The sequence below is a fragment of the Ischnura elegans genome, chromosome 10 (genome assembly GCF_921293095.1).
Source record: "Ischnura elegans chromosome 10, ioIscEleg1.1, whole genome shotgun sequence".
Lineage (NCBI taxonomy): Eukaryota > Metazoa > Arthropoda > Insecta > Odonata > Coenagrionidae > Ischnura > Ischnura elegans.
Genome location: NC_060255.1, coordinates 73,296,573 through 73,316,240, shown reverse-complemented (window position 1 = coordinate 73,316,240; position 19,668 = coordinate 73,296,573).

Sequence of the window (19,668 nt, the reverse complement as noted above, 5' to 3'; positions counted from 1 at the left end):
GGTAAAGCCCTCCTGCAAAACAGGAGGAATATAATGAATCGAAGCCATGATGCAACACGTGCACAAAGCCTTTTTTTGGGCAACTCGGAATCACACGGCCACTTAATTGAATTGCTTGGTTAGGATTGGTTGAATTACAATGACGCAAAATGGTACGAAAATTGGATGGCCATTCCGAGAGTCCGGCTTCTGAAGCACAAAACACCATGAAAACTCAGGCAAAAAAATGACGATTGTCAATCCCAATTGCCTGGCTGGAGTACGTGCCTGTGGTGATTCAAAATTTCCTCTATCAAAGCGAGATAAAATTTAACGTGTAGACAAGAGAAAAAAATTTCACTTTCCCACACCCAATTTTCTATTTTCCTATCAACACATTAGGGTGAAAACGTTCAAAATGCATGTTCCTGAAAAGAATGAAGCATTATCAATAATTAAATAACAAGTGAAACTCAATGTTTAAGATCTACAATCTATAACTACGTACTACCTCGCCAACCGCCTCAATAATCACATGTCCATGGGTGTTAATAAACCAACCGTAAAAAATACAATTTAACAGAAGGTCTGCGTTGGAAATACTTGACCGCTAAGTCCCAACTGGAATTCTCTAATGTCAATTTGTGTCCGGGGGAAAATCAAAGTCCTATACCCATCCGTTTGGCTAAATATCTCCTTTACATTATCGTTCACGATGGAATTGGAAACAATTTTTATTTGCCCTATGCACGGCAAAATTACTAGTACACACATCGCTAAAGGAACTTTTCCACTTAATATTCTATGGAGCTGTAGTATCTCTTACTTCAAATCTCTATAAAAGTATCGGAATATTTGCTAATATATCACTTATTTCTGATATAGTTTTTATCCTTTTACTACCGTAAACAATTTTGTTATCTCCCTACTAATACATAACAGAGAATTTCCAACTTTTGTTGCTTACATAATAGTTAAGTGTCGTAGCAAGGGGGGTCCGGAACCCCCTCCCCCGATAAGTAAAAACACAATTACTTTGCTTACATCCATGATAAAAAACTACAGATGGTAATTTATACACCGAAATGTAAAATGTAATGTAAAAATCCACTACCGACCATGGTTTTGACATTCTACGTCATTTTCAAGGTTTACCGGTAATGGTAAATATCGGTTTTTTGGCAGTGTAGCTTTAAATTTAAGTGTATAAATTACCAATTGTAGTTTTTATCGTGATTTATCGCGATTCCACCAAGTGAAGCCTCAATTTGTTTTATAATTGCTTCATCATTATGGATAACAAAATATTGAAAAATCATGAATTCACGAAGATTACTTTGAAAAATTAAATGTTTTCGATTATTAAAAGCGATAAAATTAGTTTAGAATCCTTAGTACCTTATTTTCCAAGACTTTTCCCCCGGTCACCACCGGTTTTGGATCCCCATCAACAATATTCCTGGTTACACCACTGGTTGAGTTCCAAAATCATGTTCTCTTCACCGTTCTAAAAATAATACTGAAGATTACTTTTTAGAACGGTGTTACAACAGTTACTGTCAGTTTTAACAGTTACTTTTAGTTTTAACTGTTACTACTGGATTCAACAGTGGTCCCAATTAATTATTGAAATTTCAACAGTTTTTTCGCTAACGAAAGTTCCACAGAAATTGATGTAATATAAAAATCTGTACACATACTATTGAGCTTTCCATGTACCTACTGAAGAAGTTGATGCAACTCCTTAGAGTATTGGTGGAAAAACATTAATTTATCGATTGAGTTTTCTAAGAATTATGGGGCGCAAAAGAAAAATGAAAATTGCTTTCGCGAGCGTTTTCATTTAGATAGATGGAAAAGGGAGATTTCGCAATTCTATCATGAACGGAGTAGTTTCTAGATGCAAAAACCAACGCCATTTTATCAGTCAAATGCTTCTCTATTGACTGAACGATCAAATGCAATTATTCGCGGCCGATTTTCAGGTGAATCGGCATGTAATGCGTCAAAGTGGTTTCCTTGTAACTTCAATAGAACAGCATACGAGTTCAAATTAATAGTATCGCTTACACGCTCCAAAACTGATAAAGAAAAATTCAGGAGCGTAGCATCACTGAGTACCCCAGTCAAACGTGAATAGGAGAGATATCATAAAACGTGTACACCACGTAGTGATATTTTCTTTGAATAGAAAATTACTAATCTGATAATGCTCTTTGATTTAATCCGTCAAGTAGTTGTAGAGGAAACAAATTTTTCACGTACTTAAGGTTGCAACATGATATAAACTACTAAAAAAGATCAAAAATGAATGCTATTTTTGCAAATATTCCGATACTTTTATAAATATTTGTATATAATACAGCTCCGTTGAATATTAAAAGTGGGAAAAATAAATTCAGCAATGGAGTGCACTGAGAATTATGCCGCGAAAAAGGATAATAAAAATTGTCTCCAAATGCGTTTTCATTCGGAAGAATGGGAAAGGAAGATTTCGCAATCACATGAACCGCTGGTAATGTGACCATAAATCTTAAAGATATAATTACCGCTAACTGCACGGAGGTATCATGTCCAATTTTGATAAATTTACGATAAAAATGAAAAACTAAAAATAGGTCCAAGGTGCACCACTTTCCCCTACTGAGTTTTTCTGTTATACCATGGAAAAGTTAAGTAATTTTTTTTGCAGAAAAGTAAATGCAATTTTCCCAACACAACGACTTACTAACACAAATATACGTAGCCTTTATTTACAAATTCGTTTGAAAAATATGTCAGAGAATGGTTTCATTCATGCTAATTTGTATTTACCGCTGATGATTGTAACTCATTTGTCTCTTTCATTGCAGAATCGAGCCTGTCGAGGATCCTGACAACAAAGTTTCCAGGAGACATACAAGAATATCATGAAAATGCAGTAAGCATAATCTTTTTCACTACAAGCATGAATAATTACGCATACAGATGGTTTAGTTACTGCGAGATTCGATTCCAATCTTAATTCTCAGCTATGAATAACAACAATGCCGATATTTTTCTGAAGAAATTCATATAGCTATTTCATCTTCGTACTGTTAAATACAATTGTCTTAGTAAAACGTACTCTCGAGAAAATATGTCCATGCATGAAATATTAGCTATTTTTACGAACTTCAATTGACTAACTTTCAGCCAATTACGTGTGCCTTATGAGAATTATCCGCGCTAACACGAAACAGAAAACTTTCATAATGTGGTATCGATCAATATCGTCAATTTAGTTACCAGATCTTTTCTACTTATTTACAGAACAACTAGTTACATATAGCTAACATTTCATTCAGCATGACAAAGTTGACAAAAATAAGCCTAGACGGCACAAAACGTCTACTAGATCGTACAGCTTCTACAGCTGAATAGAGAAACATTTGGGCATAATATGCAATCCTACTTAAAATTCTTTTATAAGCTAAAATGTTTATTGTCCCTTATAGTAGAATGGGGAAATTACTAATACTATTTTAATATTATGAGAATAACTTAGTTCTATTTTCATAGGTTTTACAATAAGTCTATAAAAAACTGTTCTTTTTAGAAAAAAAATAAATTCAATGTACCTACACCCGACACAAAGACATATCAACACAGACGTATGTAGTCTTTATTTCCAAAGTCTAATAAAATAGGTGAAGGAATGTTTCTCTATTAAACGAATCCGAATAAAGTCAACCAATGACTATGGCAACTAGCGGAAGGTAATGTAAACGTTATGCTTATAAGATAGTCATTGTGCAAGCAAAGAATGAAGAAAACAATAATTGAGGTAAGCATTGAGTTGAATTTATGAGGGAATAATTTAGGAATACTTGCATGCATCAATACAAAGTATTTTGAATCGTTGTCAATGAGAAACGATTACGTTCTATGCATTAAAATGGTACAATATTTTATGTATTCGAATTTCCTTTCTTAATGCCACCATATATGATGCTTAACATAGAATATTATATGGTGATAAACGAATTTCAATCTTTGCGAATACCAATCACAACCATTTAAAAATGATATTACAGTAATAAATATTGTGAAACTGTTACACTAATGGCCCATTTCATTGTGCTTGAATTCTATTGCATCATCTTTTACAAACTGAAAGCTGCAATCCCGGAGCTAATTCCACTGTATTAGCTCATTAATCTCAGATACAGAGTCTTCCAACATGTTATATTCGAAAAGCAAACTTTAAATAGGAAAAAAATTACATCCAAAATAAATATACAAGAATCTAGCATGGAAAATGTTCTCCCATTCAAAGTAAAATGGCTGACTATCGGGAAAATTAAACAAAATTTCTGCCATTGAAGCAGCGGTATAATCGATATAAGAAAGAGCTGTTTAAATCACTAGGGCGAGAATTAATATTGGTAAATAAAAAGCCTATAATGGTATTTTACACAAAGAGCCAGCTTTTTTCCGCTAGCAACAAATTGTTTCACAGTCGTGGCCATTGTGTCACTGATAATTAAATTGAAAGTAAAATGATAAAAAAATCAGCTGCTCCCTTTAATTAAAGTACACTCAACCATTGTCAGCTTGTGAGCTGTGAGCTGAATTAAAAATATCCAATCTCAGATAAAATACTGATGCATAACTTACTCAATTCCTCAAAATGCTATTATAATTGATTCGCTTTTAAATTTAAATCAGCTTTTCCCTTTAATTAAAGTACACTCGACATGACCATTTAAAATCAGAAACAACCACGACTGTAAATATATCCGAATATAATTGCTGATCAATTATCTATTGATGATTAAATTAAAAACTAAAAGATTCGTAGAGCTTGCGTTCTCGTTTAGTAACCAATAAAGGAGTGCATATACATATAAGTTACATTTATTGAAATATAACTAAAAACAAGATGCCCGATCAAACTATGATCTTAAACAGTGAGAATTTTTTTCCTTTTCTGGCTTCTATATTTAAAATCATGTTTGAATATTGGAAAGTAGATTTTAAAATTAAACTCATATTTTGCCGGGATTGTTGATAAACCACCAGCAGGGTTTGAAATGAAAATGAGCATATGATATTTGTACAAAAATATAATTAATGATTTAAACAATTTTAAACAATGCTCTTGATGATGATTATTAAAACAAATGTGTCGATCCATGAATAGATTTTTTTATTTAAGCCTTATTTTTTGTTACTTTCTTAAGTAATTTAAATATTATGGCACATCATAGTTTGTCGAGGTCAAATACGCAATTATTTTACGCCTTCATTCATTTCGCAAGAAATGACGGTGAATCAATCATAATCGCATTTTGAGGAATTGAACAAGTAATGCATAAGTACTTTGTCTGAGATTGGATATTTTTAATTCAGCTCACAGTTATTCATAAGGCCAATCATTTTAGCAGATTTTTTCCTTAAAGTCTGATTATTTTAATTACACAAAAATTACAAACCATGATGCACCATGATTTTGCGAGCACTATGGCACAAATATTTTGTACCTTTACACATTCCGCGAGAACCGAAAGAAATAAGTGTTGATTATTACAACAGCATTTTCAGTATTTGAGTCACGAATGCATCTGGGTTTTTTTCGCGACTCATTATTTTGTTTAAAAATAAAACAAATATTGTACACTCAATTCTATTACTTCTTGACCTTTTAAATTTTGCATAATGTACATTTTATCAGTTGATGCTATAATTTTCCTAAAGGCTTAATCATTATTTTTGTGAAAAAATTATATAAATTATGATGCACCGTAACTTTTCGAGCACCATGAAAATTCTTTTATATACAAATTATTATTTAATATGAAAGAGATATTCATCAGATGCTACATATGGAGTATGTTTCTGTATGGAAGCGAGGCTTGGACGTTGACAGCAGCAGAGAAGTCAAGAGTGGAAGCATTCGAAATGTGGTGCTACCGAAGAATGATGAAGATAAAATGGATTGACCGGTTGAGTAACCAGGAAGTGCTAAGGAGAGTGGGAGAAAAGAGAAGCCTCCTAAAAACATTAAGCAGAACAAGGGACAACTTAGTTGGCCACATTTTGAGGCACGATGGCCTGATGAAGACAATCGTTGAAGGACAAGTGGAAGGGAAAAAGGGCAAGGGACGGCCCCGAATGAGTTATATAGGACAGGTTATAAAGGATGTAAAAGAGAATAAATATGTAGCTATGAAGAGATTAGCGGATAGGAGAGAGAAATGGAGAGCTGCGTCAAACCAATCTTAGGATTGATGACTAATGATGATGATGATGATGATGAAAGAGATGAAATACGTCGCTGTAGAAAGGCTAGCGGATAGGAGAGGGGAATGGAGAACTGCGCCACACCAATCTTAGGATTATTTACCAGTGACATTGATGACATTATTGATGATTTTTTACCTTTTTTATTCAGCAAAATCACTAAATAGCTTTGTTCGGATGAATTATTATCGCATCATGAGTAGTAAAGGATTCAGAGCCACCTTCCATAAGGGCACAACCTTCAAGAAATGACTTCCAGTCGGAGGGGACTGAGGAAAATGATTCCGTAAGATCAAATAACCGCATTTTATCGTTATAATCGTATAATTATAACGATAATAATTATATCGTTATAATAGTATTTCACTCATTCATCGTCATCCATATCATTTCGTTTTGCATTGGCGACGATAGTACATCTCAAAATTTCATCTCAAAGAAGACCCGGCTGGTGTATATGGTGAATTTGAGGTGAGCAAACTAATGCGTACATAGTGCTTCTCTCCTGCCTTCCTTAGTTACCCTACCCTCATGGCGTTAATTACTTCTGTTTTCGGTTACCTTTGCCAAATGACGTGCTGTCAAACTTTGAGCATCACCGTTTACTTCATTGGCTACTATAAGAGCCTGTTTCGATCGGAAAGGGAAACATATAATGCCCGTCGCCTCCGACTGAGAAGCATCGGGGAGGTTCCTCAGACAGGATGTTGAAGAGAGTGGCGAAGGATTCGAGAAAAATTTCACTTGTTCATCAGGGCTACCAGACTTATCCATGAGGTTATGGTGGACAGAATGCGTGGTCATCTGGCGACGTTTTGCGACCCAGCAATTTGTAAACGAACCCGCGATTAATAGCGTGGTTACCTATTATTTTTTGATTGCCTAAATCGAAATATTATTACTCCTGGAGTACGTATTTCACGCTTTTAGATTTTTAAATGACGATATCTATTTTTCGCGATTAAATGAAAAGTGATAATTTTCAAGCGCGCGAAAACGCGACGGCTAAGTATGAATGCTGGGAAAACTCCGTGTGACGTCGTTCTGGTTCCCGCTGCCTCCAAGTGAGGTGAGGCTTTGAGCGCTGATACGACGCAGGATGCTAGCAGGTAGCGCTTGGCTTAAATTAGAATTATTAATACCTTATCAAACGAAGGATCCTTTCCGACCATAGGCAGTTATAATAGTTGATTATTAAGAGACGTTTCCCAGAAGTCTGTGCCTCATGCATTGGTAATCTCAGACGATGCAAAACTCCTACCTACTCGTATAGAAACTAGGTCCCTATGACGTCACCTGGAGTGGCATCGCATGGGCGCCAATCTGGTCTTTTTCAAATACAGTTAAAATTGACCATTGCCATTCGTCTAAACTGTAATTTCTAAAACCAAATAATTCGCATATTATGAATACACTAATGGTGGGTAACGAATCGCAATCAATGCCTTCCGTTTTCTTTGATGAAAAAAACCACCCTATTGCGACCATCGTGAACATAGTGTCCCGGGGCATTATATGTTTCCCTTTCCGATCGAAACAGGCTCATACCTGTATAGTATCCAATGAAGTAAACGGTGATGCTCAAAGTTTGATAGCATGCCATTTGGCGAAGGTGACCGAAAACAGAAGTAATTAACGCCATGAGGGTATGATAACTGAGGAAGGCAGGAGAGAAGCACTATGTACGCATTAGTTTGCTCACCTCAAATTCACCATACACACCAGCCGCGTCTTCTTTGAGATGAAATTTTGAGATGTACTATCGTCGCCAATGTAAAACGAAATAATATGGATGATGATGAATGAGTGAAATATAATATCTTACGGAATCATTTTCAGGTATCTTGAACTAATGCGTAGTTCTTAAATTCAAATTTATCTCAGAAAGTTTTGACATCGTAGGTACACTCTAATTTTCCAACTCTGAGAGGAGGCTAAACCTCGAATGGTTGATCTAACATACTTAAAAAAACTAATCAAAGCTATAGGTGGGTAATAATGACTTTCAATCAACTTTTACCGCTTTCTGGAAACGATAAAAAACTAACATTATTGAAAAATAGTCCTTAAAGACTCATGTACAGATTTACATGCTCTTATTTCTCTTCCTCCACACATTACGAACTCACGGATTGGTTTATAAACCTTTGTTTGTCATTTAATCATCTGATCTCTAAGTCAAAATTTTACCATATTTCCAGCTAATAACTGGTACATCATCATCATGTAAATTCGGTCGAATGAAGCATCATTTTCTTTGAAAATACCTGGAGCTGACTCGCAAGTCGGTATATTACATTGAAGATACAGCTAGGATTCATGACGCAAGGGACATTTCTTGTTAGAGAACACAGTGTCCTGAATATCTTAAAGACACACGTCCTTAATGCAAGTCCTTAATATCAGCAGCGGAAAATTTAGCATGGTGGTGTAAAAGCCAAAGGGACTGAATGTCACGCGTAGCTTATACTGTAACTTTATGTTCAAAGTTTACGATGCGGAGCGAATTTACGGCATTGAGGGTTCAAACCTTCCACATTATGATCCTCATTACTCACTGTCAGACCCAGCCTCCGACGATAAATTACCGCCTGGCATGACATTGTTCTCATCTGAATCTGATTTAGAGAAACGCGTAACTCCTATTACCCAGGGGAATTCCAAGTATGCCAGGTCTTCTCATTTGATTGCGATTCACCTCAATGATGGAGAAAACTTAAATGGCTCTAGATAGCTGCTATAAAACTACAGCACATCCAAAACCTTTTAGTTCATGTTATATATAATTTTTATATACGTTTTTTAACTTTTCGGGTTCGTTCGACAACTCAACTTGGTCTAATACAGTTCTTAAAAATCTAAAAATAAATGAAGCTCACGATTTTTTTCTGAAAAATTTGGGAACCGCAAAAATAAAGTTTTCTAAATTCAAAAGTTGTTTTAACATTACGTCATTTGAGATATGAAAGAGCCTTTCAAATTTGGCATTTTCATATACTATCTGCGTACTAGGGAGGACGAAAATGAAAGGAATTAACTGATTTATTTATATTAAAAAAATACATCGTAAGTATGTATTGCACTTTATAACTCCGGATTAATTAGAAATTGTTTGCTTTGAGAAAATTTAAGACCAAGGGATATCTAAAGTTTTGTTACAGATTATTCAGCAATGCATAGTAAACAATCTTATTATTGAATGTAACTGATAATCAGACTACGACGAACACTCGTACAGGCATGATATTCCAATAGCATGCAGGTACGATTTCTTTTATGCGGCATGTTTGAAAAAAAATTTCGATCGGGGTACTTATAATACCCAATGAACCCCTTTGGCTGCGATAGGTATGCAATTTGGTAATTTATTCAAGTAAGTGTTACAGTAATGTCTATTGAATGGGGCATTGAGATACATTAATTGCAATGGAAGGCTTGCACAGGCATGCGGAAGATGAGATCGTCACTTTACACATAGAAATTAATCCAATACAAATGACGTAACACTAAAAACATTGCAGTCGTTCATCAACAATAATTGATATAAGGAAGAGAAGAACCTTTGAGTAGTCCCAAAGTCACCACGAGGTGTTTAGTGGGAATAACGCAGTACGGATTTCATAGGAAACAATTAAGTACACCGTTCTCTCCATTAGATGCAAAATATTTTACCCACATTAATACGTAACTTACACACGCGGTTTCCAACAACGTCAATACCTTAAATTTAATGGTTCTGGTGGCTTGAGTTATAGAAATTTTAAGGTTATATGCATTGCTATCTTTATGTAAATGGTATTGAATCCTCTCATTCGACTACTTTAAATCTTCATTGAAATAATAAGTCCTCTGGCTAATCGACAGTTCCGGCTATGTCCTTCCATTTACGAATATTTTTTTCTCATTTGGTCCTCAACTTGTCCCACGAATCTCAGAGCTCTTAATAGATCCCTTAAATATTCATCAGCGTGTTAAAAGCAGCAACTTCTCTCCTCAGACTCTTAAGTGCTAATGATCTGCTCTCAAAGCTTCACATTTTTCAGCGTTGTCGCCCGCTAGCCTCATTTTTATTTAATCAAATGGAATTATGAATGCAGCTTGGGGTCTTACGACCTATATCCAACGTTTCCATATACATATACATATACATAATACCCTGCGAGCCACCTGTTAGGTGTTTGGCAGGGGGTGACCAATCACCAAAATGCTGCATTTAAGTGGACCGCTACATGCGCACCGCACGGTCATAGAAATATAACGCATACTAGCAAAATATACATGCATATTCACACAAAAAACTTGCCAATTGTTAGTAATTCCTAAATAAAATATATGCAAGGTTAGAACTATTGAAAAACATGCAAGGAGTCATCCTAGCAAGTGACGCCATCAATCCTGTTCATTGAGACGACTTTGCTACCCTTAATAGTATGAGGGAAGAATGACATTTTAAATCTCTCTGTTTTGCAGTATATTTCTTTCTCCCTCTGGATCCCATCATAACACAGACCTCACGTCTATTTTATCTATAACATAGAACTCATCTCTATTTTAACTACATCTCCATTGAATTATCTGTGACTGAGAGAGATCTCTAAACTATACGCTATCTCTTACCTAAGATTCCCTAAATACTCCTCTTATTGATAAATAATCGTTCCCGAACGGTCAATTTTTGTTGCGCAATTATGGACGAAGCAAGAAGGAAATAACAGGAAGCAGTAATCAATAGAAGGAGTCTCCTTACAGCTGAGTATACAACGGTTAAGGTAAAAGAGCAATTCCTTAGGGATTACGTTTGGAGTACGCCTCTTCATGGTAGAGAGGATTGGACCATAACAGCAGCAGAGGTGTCAAGATTGGAAGCATTCGAAATGTTGAGTTACAGAAGAATGATTAAGATCAAATGCATAGATGGTGTGAAAAATGGGGAATTTTGAAGAAGAATGCGATGGAGGAGACGTCTTTTAAATACCTTGGGAAGTTAACGGGAAGTCTCACTCGGCCATATCATGAGACAAGATGCTCTAGTTTATTGTATACCGGGACTACCCACGGTGATAACTTATACGGGAGTTACCCGCAATGCACAATCGTGCGAAAGATCCACAGAGAAAAAAAAATCATCCGCGTTGACCGGGATTCGAACCCGGATCCCCCGATTCCCGGACGAGTGCTTTAGCAAGTTAAGCTACAGAGGCGTCATTCTTTACTTTAAACTAGTCAAGAGCGAACACCTCTATGTGTCCTATGCCCGGACCTGGCCTCCGGCTGTGGCGCTGTGCGCACGATTTGGACTGCTTGTGGCATCAGATGCTCCTAGGCGTCATTCTTTACTTTAAACTAGTCAAGAGCGAACACCTCTATGTGTCCTATGCCCGGACCTGGCCTCCGGCTGTGGCGCTGTACGCACGATTTGTACTGTTTGTGGCATCATATGCTCGGCAGTCCTGCAATACCTTGTCCGGTAGTGCCCAAAAATATCCACAGGGAAGAATGACGTCTCGGACGCTTAACTGGCTAAAGTACTCAACGGGAAATCGAGGGATTCGGGTTCAACTCCCGGTCAAGGTGGATGATTTTTTTTCTCCGTGGATCTTTCGTACAATATGCTCTGATGAAAAAATTTGTTGAAGGACAAGTGGAAGGAAAGAACGGCAAAGGGAAGACAAGGATTATAGTTTTACAAAATCTTCTCCCACGAATATAATCCGGATCCTCAAATCGGCCTCTTAATGTCTTGTCGCTCACCGCGCATTTAAATGGGTTTGCGAAAGTCGCCACATGCGGCACTGACGGACAAATTGATCCGAGTTTCGCGCGGAAATAAGGTGTAATTAGGGAGGTTAGCCGAAATTTATATACATTATGATGTGATTTATCCAATGGGGGACTCCAATCCAATCCAGTGAAGGGAGTCGTGGAGGACTCTGAACGATAATAAATTGCGAAGAATCAAGGCGAAAACGTCAGCTTGGCCCTCCTCCGCCAGGAACAATCGAAGGGAGGAAGTAGTAATAACACGGCTAAGGATAGGGCACTGCCCTTTGACTCATGCCTTTCTCTTTACCGAAGAGAAGCAAGCTCCTCAGTGTAATTAGTGTAGGTGCCCCTTAAGTATTCGACATATCCTGACAGATTGCGATAAATACCTTGACGGGCGGACACGGTTCAATAAAGGGGGAGGCCTTGAATCCCTTCTATGAGACCACCCTCATCATCACTGGTCAACAATCCTAGGATTGGTTTGACGCAGCTCTCCACTCTATTCTCCTATCAGCTAATCTTTTCACACCTACGTATTTCTTCTCTTTCACATCTCTCTTTACTTGTTCCATATATTTTGTTCGAGGTCTTCCTTTTCCATTCTTGCCTTCCACCTGTCCTTCCACGATTGTCTTCATCAGGCCATCATGTCTCAAGATGTGGCCTGTAAGGTTGTTCCGTCTTCTTATTAAGGTTTTCATGAGGCTTCTCTTCTCTCCTACTCTTCTTAGGACTTCCTCGTTACTAACTCGGTCGATCCATTTGATTTTCATCATTCTACCACCATTCTACCACACAGAGACCACCCCACTTATTTGAATAATGTAATAATATTTCTCAAGGAAATCGGTCTGTTTAGCAAAATATAAAAGTTCCTGCTCATTTATGTAAATAAATTACGTATTTACGACCCTTTGAATGAACGATTTGAATCAAGTGACTGAGAAGTGGTGCAGAATGACCTAGCCGTCGACGCACCCGAACACTCAATTCTACTACTACTACTACTCCAATTCATAACTTTCCCATTATGTTCCTCGTTCCTCGCAATTACAAACTTTATAATGCAAAATTTGGAAAAAAGTGTATTGTATTGCACTCATCGCCGCGCCGCGAACGTTTTTGAAAACCGATTAAAATGCGACTGAAGTGACAACAGAAAGCAGCTTTCTATGGGACGAAATTGGACCTCCTCCATGCAGTCCACTCGATTTTGTCATGATAGCGAATGTGTAGTATGAGGAATCGTCCAGCCATGTAGAGTCGAGTCGAAAAATAAAGTAATAAATGTAAATGGTTTTTCTTGGTTTTGAGTGGGTATTTTGAAACCTAGGGGGCAGCAACAATTAGCAATTATATTCAGGAAGATATTAATAACAATTAAATCCGGAATTAGCTCACGGTGATGACATAAAAGATTCCTAATGACGATAATTGCGAAACTATGAAAAATAAAATTATTCATAGCAGCAAAAGAACTACCATTCCCATACCACCGAAAACAGCTCATATTGGCCATTTTACATCTACATCTACATAATACCCCGCAAGCCGCCTAAAAGGCGTGTGGTAGGGGGTGTTAGGACACCAGCCTTTTACACCTAAAAAAAAAAGTGAACTGCTCCAACGAAGTTGGTACAATCGTTTATTGAAGTCCTTTATGGATCGGGGGAAAAACGAATTCCCATACCTATCCGTTCGGCAAAATATCTCTCTTACATAGGGGTGATCAAACAATTTAACAATCACGCGTGCACGAAAAACCATGCCCTGGATAGGGGAAACCTACCCAAGTGGGACTCGAACCTGCGTATTCTTACTTTGCAGGCAAGGCACTTTGCCCCGCCGACACCGAGGCCAGAAAAACTATGTATACAGACCATGGGGGGCTACGAACCCTGGCCCCCGCAGTGGGAGTAAAAGACACACATACTGCGGGCGATGAAGGATGTGAAAATGAATATTGTACATCTGTGAAAAGATTAGCCGATAGAGGAGCCGATTGAGAAGCTGCGTTGCATCAATCTGAGGATTGATGGCTGCTCATGATGATTATAATGTCTAATCTAAACTTCCGATTAGAAAATTAACTCGTTGAAATATCTATAGTGATGTATGATCAAAGTAGATTTTATTTTACTTATATTATTCGTTTTTATTATATAATAAGGATTTCAATCAGATTAATTGTTGATCAAAATTTTTATCACGTCGGATTTTTTTAATAAACGTCATAGCGTTCCTCGGTTTTTTATGAGAAGCATAATCAAGCAATATTTGAGGTACAAAAATTTTGAAACAAGCAAAACATATGAGCATTGGCGTAGATGCCCCAACCAAATAATTACAGCCGTAAAAAATATTAACCTAAAAAACAAATGAATTCCATTCCACTAATATGATTTAGCAAAAAATCTTCCAGACAATCCATCAATTGTATAATTTTAAGGGCCAAAGTTATGAGGTTAGAAAAGATAAAAATGTTCTCATTTTCCCCAGAGAAGAGTTCGACCTCCCTAACCCTCAGGGTCAGGCCCACCTATCGAAACACCGTTCTGGCTGCGCCCGTTTTTATGAGCCCTGATGATTCCAAGTCTTGAATAAGGGATACGTCAGCAAGACTTAAGTTTAACGTAAGTGATACGCCACAAAACACAGGATTATACAGTCAATTGAGCGGGAGTGATGCGTCTCCTTAATGAAAACCATTTGAATTGGCAACTGATTCACGAATAGGATCTTTAGCAAGGCAATAGAAGCAACGAATGACTTGCAGGTAATGTCAAGTGTGACAGCGTGAGAAGTTTCCAGACAACGTTTCAAATCGAAAATAAACTCCATTCACACATTCCCCACAGTGCAACATGGAATGGTGATGCAATGATGGAAAATAAAGAATGATACAAAATTATAATCAATTATTATAAAAAAACAACGTTTTTATCGCGAACTAAATAAAATACTAACAAGTTTATTGTCAATTAATTTTCCAATGGACTTTCATGCAAACAAATTTTGTTGTCTTAACTCCCTATCATTCTCTTTCCATAACAAGATTGCAGCTCCGCGTTCGGATTTTAGTGGCCATTTTTTTTATTAATCTTCGTATTTAATTTTAAATTATGAATAACAATCAAGATAACGTTAAAATCATAATATTTTTTTAATATTGCAATGTCATATGGTTCTGAATTAACCTGAAAATCTCAGCTTGATATTTTATTGGAAAGTTGGTTAAAATTGAGTTGTAAGATTTGATTCGGAAATATGACAGATAACAAAGTGAGTCCATAGAAAAGTTATAATAGGAAGCCACCAAGTCAACGGTAATAGGTTTTTATAAATATGGGCGATGCAAATATCCGCAACTTCACGTACAATATAAGTGAGCAAACCTTTCCGAAAAAAGGTAAAAGTTAACTGCACAAACAGTTTTGTCATTGAGACATCATCAAGTCCTCTTTTACTTCGACCAGCATGGAGAAATTTCACCGAGTCAAAGATTGAGTTTTATTCCGCATGTCAACAATTTCCATTTCAAGCTCTCCATTTTCCGCACTCCAAAGCTATGAATTCCCATTAAATCTGTAACATGAGTCTACGCACGTACTTTATCACACGCATAAAGGGGTCAGGTTGTTGAAGCTTGACGGGGACGTGGCCTCTATTCCGTTTGCGAGCATCAAACAAATAATTCAACTCGAGTCCGCGTGAAAAAAATTGCATGGGAAAAACGTGGTCATCTGCCTTTGAGCGACGTGAGCAAAATATATTCCAAGGTAATCATTAGAGGACTGTTCCACGGAGGATTCCCACTGTCCCTCTCATTGGGATTTTTCTTCCTCATAGAAAAATCTCCCCGGGATGGTGGTAGAGAAATTGCGTATGCTTGGTTTCGCTAGGTAGGGCCTCCTTCGCTTCTATAGCGCTGGAGTGTTTTATCCCTATTCCCCTCCCTCCCATTCCTTTCCTTTCCCTGGAGGCGTCGGCGGGCTCCGATCGCGACGGTGCCTCTTTCCCTTTTCCTTCCTCTCCAGCCCCTCCCCGGGTGTCCGCGCGTATAAGCCTCGCGCTTGGTTCCTGGCCCCGGTGGTTGTATCCTCGAAGGGCTCCCCTGAGCCCTCATGCATTGTCCCACGGAGGCATCAAACGGTTTGATCGTTGGATCATTCTTCCTCATGGAATGGTCCTCCAAGATTGTTAGAACATTAATTGCGTAAGCTTGGTTTCGTTAGTAGTAGGACCCGCGCGCCTTTGTGATGGTGCGGGATTCCTCGTCCCTACCTTTCTTCCCTATCCCTTCCCAGGAGGCGTCGTCGGGCTCCTATCGCGGCGGCGCACAGTGGGGCCAAACCCCAATTTAGACGGACAAAAGTAAAAAACTTTTACTAGCTACCCTAAAATATTCATATATATGTTTTAGAGACCGCTTTAATGAAATCCAATATTAAGTTTTCAATATTTTCGATTTTTTTTTCTTCAATTTTATTACTTTTAGAATTTTAAAAGTAACTTGATTAGTTGTAAAAATAGATTATATATAAAAATTTGAAATAATAAATATAAAAAAGTTCACGTCAATAGTCCTAGTGGCCAGAAAAAATCTGGTGTAAAATTTGCAAAATTATTTCAGCAATATCTTTGAAAAAACCATCATGCTTAATAGAAAAATAAATATTTGCTCTTAAGTTTGCACGTACCATTTTCCAATGCACAAAGAAAGAAAATACTGCATTGAAGAGGTAATTTCAACTTTCAAAAATATAATACAATAGAATATGGTTTATTGCGCGTAGAGGGTGAAAAAGTACTAAATTGTCAACCCGGAATCGAATAAGTACACCTCAGTTGAACGGAAATTACCTTTTCGAGCACTTCATTCACGACAGGGTGGGAGCCACGGGAATGGCCTCTCTACATTTCAAAAATCTCGTGTAGAAAATCTTATGTAGAAAACTTCACCGCTTGTATCTATGAGTAGACAAAGTATGTAATGCAATCAAATTTAATTTATTACAAAATAATAATATCTTAATGGACACCGTTTATGTTATAGTTTACCCGTTGCTATGCGGCCATAGCGGCCGGATGGATTCCTTTTCGGCTTGTCATGCATAGCAAATCTTTTATCGTAAAAGTCTTTTTGCAACTCGATTGCAGTTGATTTCTTTTACATTATTTAGCTCATTCTTCAATAAATAATGTATCTAAATATCACGTTACGATTCCGTCCGATCATATAACTTTTCTCTAATTAAATAAAACTTTTCATCGTGAAAAATCAACGGCGTTCCATTCATGATAATTAATTTCTCCACGGCTATATTCTCCAAAATATAAATAGTAAAAGCAAATTTATATTCTCCATAATTATTTCAATTGATTTCAAGTTTAAAAAATATAATAAAAATGACCATTGTACTGTAATCATAGTTTAAAATCGACCGTCCATTTAGGCGTCTGCGATTCCGGGACTAGTGCTTCGCTTTTCTCTCACTTTGACAATTATTTCTACGCGAAGGTGCACACATACCAACCCGTGAAATACACTGTTATGCAGTTCATACATCCTATTACCCAACCTAATATTTAAAAAACCCCACTTAAAACTTTCATTCTTGGACTTTTGTCCACTTAAAGTGGGGGTTTTGCCCCACTATGCGGCACCTCCTTCCCTTCTCCTTCCTGTCCTCCCCCTTCTGCGGTGCAGAGGTAAAAAGCTCGCGCTTATAGACCCTGCCCCGGGAGTGTATCCTCGCGAGCCCGCCCTAGGGTTTCGTTCCATTTGTCCCACGGAGGCATCTAACGATGTGATCGTTGGATTATTCTTCCTCATAGAATAATCCTCCAAGATCGTTAGAACATTAAAGGCTTGCCTGGTTTTGCTAATATTAGGGCCCTCTTCGCTTCTATAGTGTTGAGTTGTTTTTCCCCGTCCCGTTCCTTCCGCTCCTATCCTCTCCCAGAGGTGTCGACGGGCTCCTATCGCGGCGGCGCCTCTTTCCTTTTCCCTTCCTCTCCAGCCCCTCCTCGGGTGATCGGGCGTATAAGCCACTGGCTTGGTTCCCGTCCCCAATGCGTTGTATCCTCGAAGGGTTCGCCCTGAACCCTCATACTCTCTCTGTCCCACTGAGGCATCCAACGATTTGATCGACCAGTTTTTTTTTTCTTTAATAGGAAAATCCTCCAAAATCGTTGGCACATTAATAGATGATGCCGGTTTTCGCTAATTAGTGGGTCCTTTCCGCTTTTATAGCGGCAAGGTGTTTACCCCGTCCCTTTCCTTCCAACCCTATCTCTATCCCAAAGACGGGCTCCTATCGTGGCGGTGCTTCTTTCCTTGTTCCTTCCCATCCAAACCCCTCCCCGGGTTATCAGGCGTAGCAGTTGAATGACTGGGTCCCGGCCCCGGTGTGTTGTATCCTTATAGGGCTCCCCTTAGCCCTCATTTCTTTCTGCCCCACTAAGGCATATACGGAAACTCGTATAACATTCTTCCTCATAGGAATTTTTTTCCTTTCTGTATAAACATTAAATTAAGGCTTCGCTAGTAGTGGGCCCTGGTCGCTTCTATAGCGGCGAGGGTGTTCCCTATCTCTCCCTTCCAACCCTATTCCAACCCGAGAGGCGTCGTCGGGCTCCTATCGCGACAGCGCGGCGCCTCCTCCTTTTTCCCTTCCTTTCCACACCCCTCCCCGGGAGCTTAGGCGTGTCGGTTGTAGTACTGGGTCCCGGCCCGGTTGTAACCTACAAAACCCTTGGGTACTCATTGGTGTCCCACTGAGGCATCCAACGAAATGTTCTTTGAATTTTTCTCCTCATAGAAAAATCTACCAATTTCGTTGGTAAATCAAGTAATGGTGTCGCTAGTAATGGGTCCCGTTATCCCCATGGCAACGCGGGTTTGTCTCCATCACCTCCCTTCCATTCTTAGGCCTGTATTCTTAGGGTGCCTTCATAGCTCGGCGTAGCGTACTTGGGGGAGGAACTAACTCATCGCAACAAGTTGGAGCCCTTCACAGCTCTGCGTTGCGAAAACATATGAAAGGCAAAAAGCGTCGGCTCCTAAAAATCAGCCTGTGAGCAAATCATCTTATGATTTCGAACCAAACGCACAATACATATGTTGTTTTCTGCATGTTTACACAATTTCATTTCTTAAAATGTTCTTCTTAACTTTAAATGGTATTTGAAGTTAATATGGCGACCATAAAGTCGATAATCATGCATGTAGTGATGGCCCTTGCCTACGCATTATTATGACCGTTAAATTTTATTTCCTAACTCGGAATATTCGAAAAATAGCTAATTACATACACTCAATGAACATGAGTAACGTGGAATGTTATCAGGAATATTTATTAATGATAACTGTTGTTCAAACAGATTGTCCTAGTCACGTTATCTAAATAGCTCTAACCGAGTATATTATGAGGGCACAATTATTAGATATCAATTGGAATTTAAACGACCGTAGTCAACAACAAGCACCTCTCACGCTGTATTAAGCTTGTGATACCATTTACGGGTATGTGTTACGCTAATGTATGCTCCTCAGTGATTGTAATCTAATTTATGGTTAACATTCGTCTTATGTTTAGGAAAGATACGAAATATCTAAGCTGAACACTTCAAAATAATTGTAAATAATAAAATAAA